The sequence below is a fragment of the Ambystoma mexicanum genome, chromosome 4q, assembly GCF_040938575.1.
Source record: "Ambystoma mexicanum isolate Mex_15411 chromosome 4q, UKY_AmexF1_1, whole genome shotgun sequence".
Lineage (NCBI taxonomy): Eukaryota > Metazoa > Chordata > Amphibia > Caudata > Ambystomatidae > Ambystoma > Ambystoma mexicanum.
The window spans coordinates 169,642,828-169,649,005 of NC_090928.1; the positions used below are offsets into that span (position 1 = coordinate 169,642,828).

The window sequence follows — 6,178 nt, forward strand, 5'->3', positions numbered from 1 at the left end:
ATTTCTAGGTCAATACTCAGTTGTTGCGCTTTAGTACTCAGTGTTCCTACCGAAATAGAATTGGCTGTTGATATTGTGGAACCTATTATGGCTCCAACTATAGACATTACCAATGATATCGCGAGCATCACCGCACCTCTCTTTCCTCTCTTCTTCTTAATGTCTGCTGAATTCACGAATGTTTTTTCCAATTGCATTAATATATCTCTTATTGACTGCTTAGTGTCCTCTTTTCTTATTTCCAGCCACTCTTTAGTCTGTTCAATCTTAATTCCGGTATTGTTCAAGTGTTTTTCAATCAAAATCTCAGGATTCAATGGTATGTATATATTTTGGAAAATCATCCTTCTATCACTCATGATGAATCCTGGTGCCTCTTCCACCGCGATACCAGATGCTGGTCCAGGTTCAATGACAATCTGTGCTTCTGAATTCTTGAAGATCCCTCCAAATATCATCATCATTAACCATATCATCGGTATCATCTTCAATGCTGATAGCTTTGCAGCCTTGGTCTTCACCCCTCTTTGGGCTTACCCGGCCGTCCACGTGGGCTCCAGGACTCCATCGTCTCCCGTGGGCTCTGATCCCGGAACCTCCGACCAAATAATGTTAATTTTCTAAATCAAATAGAAAATAAACAAATTAAGTAGGGTATGTAAGGATATTTGCGGACTTCATAAAAATAATGTTTGGTTAATTTCATAAACAGTAGCCACACATTGGCCATTTAACAAAACACAGCGTTATTATGTGGTTGGCGTAAACAGTGACACTTTGTCCAAGAAAAACATTGTAACGTGTAATCAAACACTTTCATTGATGAAGAGGACGACTTTGCTTCATCCACGACAAGTAACACTTTGATAGGCAAGGGGGCAGCACCCAGAGGGCAGCATTCTATGCTTTCTCATAATGGCGGGCAGCAATCACGTCACCAAAAGTTAATGTCATTGTCATTTTGCCATCTTTAATTTCTCTGCCGTCCCATTTCTGCACATGCACTAATTTGTCACCTTTCATTTTTATTACAGACTTGCAGACCCTGTCGTCCACGGTGGTCTCGGAAAACTCCTCGCCCAACTTGAAGGCGATCTCGGTGTTCTTGAAGGTGCTCTGGGTGCGCAGCACAATCCTGTCGGCCTCCTTGCTGATGATCAACGTGGGTTTGGTCACGTTGCCCATTTGACGCGTCGCAAATGGCAGTCCCAGTGCTTTCATGTACTCATCGAAGTTGATGCTTTCGACCAGCTTCCAGATGCCTATGAATGCGTCGACCATGGTGCCTGTGGTGAGGTGGTGGAGTTTAGATTGGGTGGTCGGACAATATCGGTGCTGCTGCTGCCCGCTTCAGAAGAATGCACAGTGCCTACGCCCTGAATGCGTTCACGCCATTCTAACGTGCTATTCGACGACCAATTTCCATGTGCAAACAACTTTGCCTCTAAATATTGCACTAGATCTGAGAATGTGGTTTCCCTTTGTGACATTCTGAAATTCGTTTTTAGTGGCACACTGCTATTATAAAATGGCTTCCCTTTAATGTGCAAATGTCAGTGTGAGACACACTTGCCACGCCCAGTAGGTACTCTATGATCACTTTCCCGGCCTGCAACGCACCATAAATATGTAGGGTATTTTGTGGAGATTTGGGGCCTGACGGTATTTTCTTACCGCCGAAAAATAACTTAGCAACAATCACTCCTTGTATTCAGATTGGGCCATGTACAACAATAATACAGTGGACATGCATTATTTCAGCACCCAGACATGCGTATTTGGTATGCGTGGTTGGTATGCGTGGTTGGTATTTTGGTGAGCATAATTCCCTTGTTTTATTTGTGGCCCCATATCCAGAATCCCTTATTTTTGCTTAGATTTTTCGTGTAATCACTAGAGAGACCTCAGGCTTGCATTTCTGGAACACCACATTTTCATTTTTAGTGTGCCACCATGGGCAATTTCTCTCTGTCTTATCTACGGCAGCGAGCTATCATGTGGTATTTTCACTATCTTATATACGGTAGTGAACTATGTCCCGGGCCTCCCTTTTTGTCGACTCCTAGACCTCCGACAAACTACAACACACACAGTTAGTTATAACTGCTCATACTAAATTACATTGTGCACACGGCTGCAACCAAATTTGATGTTTAGCTACCTTGAAAATGACAATTGCACTGTCTAAACATCTCCCCACATCATCAGCACTGCTTTGGTAAATATAAAACACACCACCCGTCTGCTTTCAAATATTTTTGTGTATTATAAAAGTTGCATTTAAACACAATCTCACTCTTTACAGAAATAAATAAAATAGCACAGTAACAGTATTGTCTGTAATACACTGAAAAGAGAGTGGCGGAGACGAGAACTCAATTTGCAACATTAACATGTGATTAAAGCACAGGAATCTCCTTTCCTACACTGACTGAATATTCTCGTACACACTCAGCCCCCATACTTCTGTAATTACCTTATCTGTTCAGCCTGAGTTTTCTTCAGCTGTTCTCTTTCTGAATGTGGCTCCCTTGAAGATTAACCCCGGTGAAAACAAGCGTCTTTCGTTCTCAAACCGGGGTTATTGCCTGGAACTCTCAGCTTTTTCAGCAGAAATGCTCCAACCAGGAAAAGAGGTCCTTCTCCCAGCTCTCCAAATCCCGACTGTCTTCCCCCTCTCTTCAAACTCCCCCCAGCAAAAACTCTCATCACTGCCTCTAGCATGATACTTGCTATGACGCTGCTCCAATCAGAAATTAATCATGCCACATCCTCCCTCTCTACACAATGGCTCCTTTTTACAGTAACCATTTGTAACCAACTGATTTCCTGTACCTTCGAGCCCTTGGCTTCCTGAGTTATGTGGACAGAGCAGCAGAGAAAAAGAAAAAAAAAATGAATGTGCGTTTAAAAGTACACTTTCAGAGTAGGCCTATTTCTGCAGTGGAGACACATTTTTATTAGTGGGTTATGTTAAATGCAGTTTTATTAGTCAGCTTAGTTATTAATAATGTTAGTTATTAATTTTCAAATGTGTCTCTTGCACCATAGGCATTTCAGGTGAAAAATAGTGTGCATGTTTGAATATGCACGTGTGCTTTTAACTGTAAAAATGGATTTGCATCTTATATGTTAAAATCGTTTTTGACTGAATAGCCTGGCTTTACTTATATGTCATGTTAATCTGGTAACACATATAGCAATGCACCGCACCCATGTGGTGGTGCTGCATAAAAAATTGCTACCTGTGCAGTAGTGCTGTACTCTGTGCTGTAACACGCCAAATATCCTTACAGTCTCCACCAGTTTCTCCATCCTCTCCTCACTTCCACCCGCATGGCGCTTTCTGTTTCACCTATCTTTGGCAACTGCTTCTCTATTGACTATCCTTCCCTTCTCACTAAGTCTGGTAGGAAGAAGTTCAAAAAGGATATCTTGGCCTCTAACCCTGCTCTTCTATGACCGACACCTACTCTATACTTCCTCCAGACAAACCCTCACCGACATCCTCTTTGTCGTTCCATCACCAGATCTATGGACTCTTCATATGATCTTTGTGCTCTGTCCTATCTCCTCCTCCCCAATTAATGGTGGCACTCGCTGGGAAGTTCTCATGGCTTCCTTCGACTCCTCTAAAGTCATCATTAATGTCTACCTTAAAGGCACTGTCATGGTCCAAGGCCCTCAGTCCAATCTCCTCCTCTTTGATAGGTGCTTCCCTCACCTCGTCAATTTCCTCTCATCGCCTGCTGTCCCCTCCTCTCCCCCCGTGGCTACCTTGCCCTCTCTAGGGCTCTTTCTGCTCCGCAGGGCATACCTCTGATCTGTACCCCTCCCCGGAAGGTCTTTAAGGCTGGCAACCATCTTCATATTGCCACTCTCAACTCTCGCTCTACTGTCAAACACTCCTCTGACATCTGCCACCTCCTTAAAGAACTAGACCTTGATGTCCTTTGGTCTTGCAGAGACATGGTTCACGGCCAGCTCTGTCACAAGCTTCAACACTCTCCTCCCTGATGGCTACAAGATCCTCTCAGCACTCAGATCCTCCTGGTCTGGTGGGGGAGTAACCCTGATCTTTCCTGAGTGGATTCCTGCCTCTATCGTTCCCACTCAGACCTACCCCGCTTTTGAATGTCTTGTCTGTAGGCTCTCTCTCTCCTACCCATTCTCTTACTGTGGCTACCATCTACCGGCCTCCTGGTCAAATCAACTCATTTCTCTCTGAGTGGGTAGACCTCTCCTCCTGCCTCCTGGCCTCTACCACTCAACTCCTCCTCCTCGGTGACCTCAATATCCATTTAGACTCTCCTTGTTCCTCCTCTGTACTCTTTTGTGACCTCTGTGACTCCCTCTCCCTGTCCATCCTCCCCTCTTGCCGACTCACTCTGCAGGGCCCACACTCGATGTCTTGATCTCCTCTGACTTCCCCCTCTCCATCCCTCTGACCGCTTCTCTCTCCTGGAGTGATCATTCCCTCCTCTCCTCTCATCGCTCCCTCTCTTCCCCACAAGCCAAGCCTACCCCAACACTGCCACCTACCTTCTCGGACATCTGGCCCATGATGCGTGTGTCAGTTGAGTCTTTTGTTGCCACCTTCCCCCCCCCCGCACCCACCTCTGGCTGTCTCACATCCTGGTGCAGCCCTGTCTTTGCTCTACTCTTCAATATCTGATAATCTTGATGCTCTTTCCCCTACCAAGTGCAATTCCTGGTATGTCTCCAACCTAGCTACACTTAAACGTAAGTGTATGGCGACTGAGAGGAAATGGAGGGCTTCTTGTTCATCCTCTGACAAACTGGCCTGTCGCCTGCTCCAAAGGCAATACCGAGTCCACGTTCAAGCTTGTGCCTCTGCAGCATCTAACATCTCGGCCAAACTCTTTAAAATCTGCAAGGAGCTGGCCAACCCTGCAGCAGCCTATACCCCTCCTATTGCCTCCCAGGCTCTTTGCAATGCCCTTGCCTCTCAATGTATCTCAAAAACCCAGCACATCCTGTTCACCCTCTCCATCCTTCCCCCTCCTTTCCCCTCTCTGTCTGTGCTTGCTGACCCTCCTTCAGCCAAACCCCCACCCTCCTTCTCATCCTTTCTTCTTTTCTCCCCTGAAGAGGTCGCTAGACAAGTCCGATCTAGGAAAGCCTCGTCAACACAGGTTCATCCCATTTCCTCTAAAACCATCAAGGACCACATTGACATCCTCGCTCCGCCCCATGCTGATTTTTGCAACCACTTCTTTGGTTCAGGATCTTTCCCCTCCCATCTGAACCACTCCCTTGTGCATCCTCTTCTCAAGAAACCCACAGATGATCCTTCTTGTCTGGCTAATTAGTGCCCATCTTCCATTACTCCCTTTCTGGGCAAACTCCTGGAAAAGTTGGCCATCTCTCAGCTTAAACTTCTTTCCAATTCTGTTGGCTGTCTCCATGACCACCAGCATGGCTTCAGAGCTGCCAAAGCATGGAAACTACTCTCCTGAACATCTATGAAGATCTACTCTCCAACCTTGACTCTAACATTCCCTCTGTCCTCATCCTCCTCAATCTTTCTTCTGCCTTTGACACAGTCAAACATACTGTCCTGCTTAACCGTCTCCGTGATAACTTTGGTATCACTGATCAGGCTCTGTCCTGGGTGACCTCTTTCCGCTCTGATCGACGCTCCAAGGTCCAACTTGGGTCCTTCCTATCATCTTTCTTCCTCTCTACCTGTGGTGTTCCCTAGGGGTCTAACCTCTCGCCCTGGCTTTTCAACCAATGCCTGCCAACTCTCACCCACTGCATTGCCATTTTCTGCTTAAATTTCCAGTTCTACGCAGATGACACTCAACACATTTTCAGGCTGCCCTCGGCCAACTCCTCTCCCTCTCTCATCTCTGATTGCCTAACTGCCATTCAAGATTGGTGTGCCGCAATGATCTTTGTCTGAATGCCAGCAAGACGGAGATCCTCCTCATCGGCACACCTTCACCATCCTTTCTCCTTACTTTCTGGCCGGCCTTTCTTGACCCTTCTCCTACCCCCACATGAGAGGCTAAGATCCTCAGGGTCATCTTTGACTCCACACTTTCCTTATCGGCCCACTTCCTACTGCACCTCCTCAGAGATCCTCTGCCTTTCCTCTCCTTCCCCCAGAAGCTCATGGTCTCTTAAACTCTGGTTCTCTCTAGGTTGGACT

At 46.2% G+C, this 6,178-nt stretch overlaps 1 pseudogene; it reads right to left on the reverse strand.

The window, feature by feature from the left end:
• Positions 1-662: 662 nt before the first annotated feature.
• LOC138467562 (fatty acid-binding protein, brain pseudogene) lies at positions 663-1,370 on the reverse strand (annotated as a pseudogene).
• Positions 1,371-6,178: the final 4,808 nt, after the last annotated feature.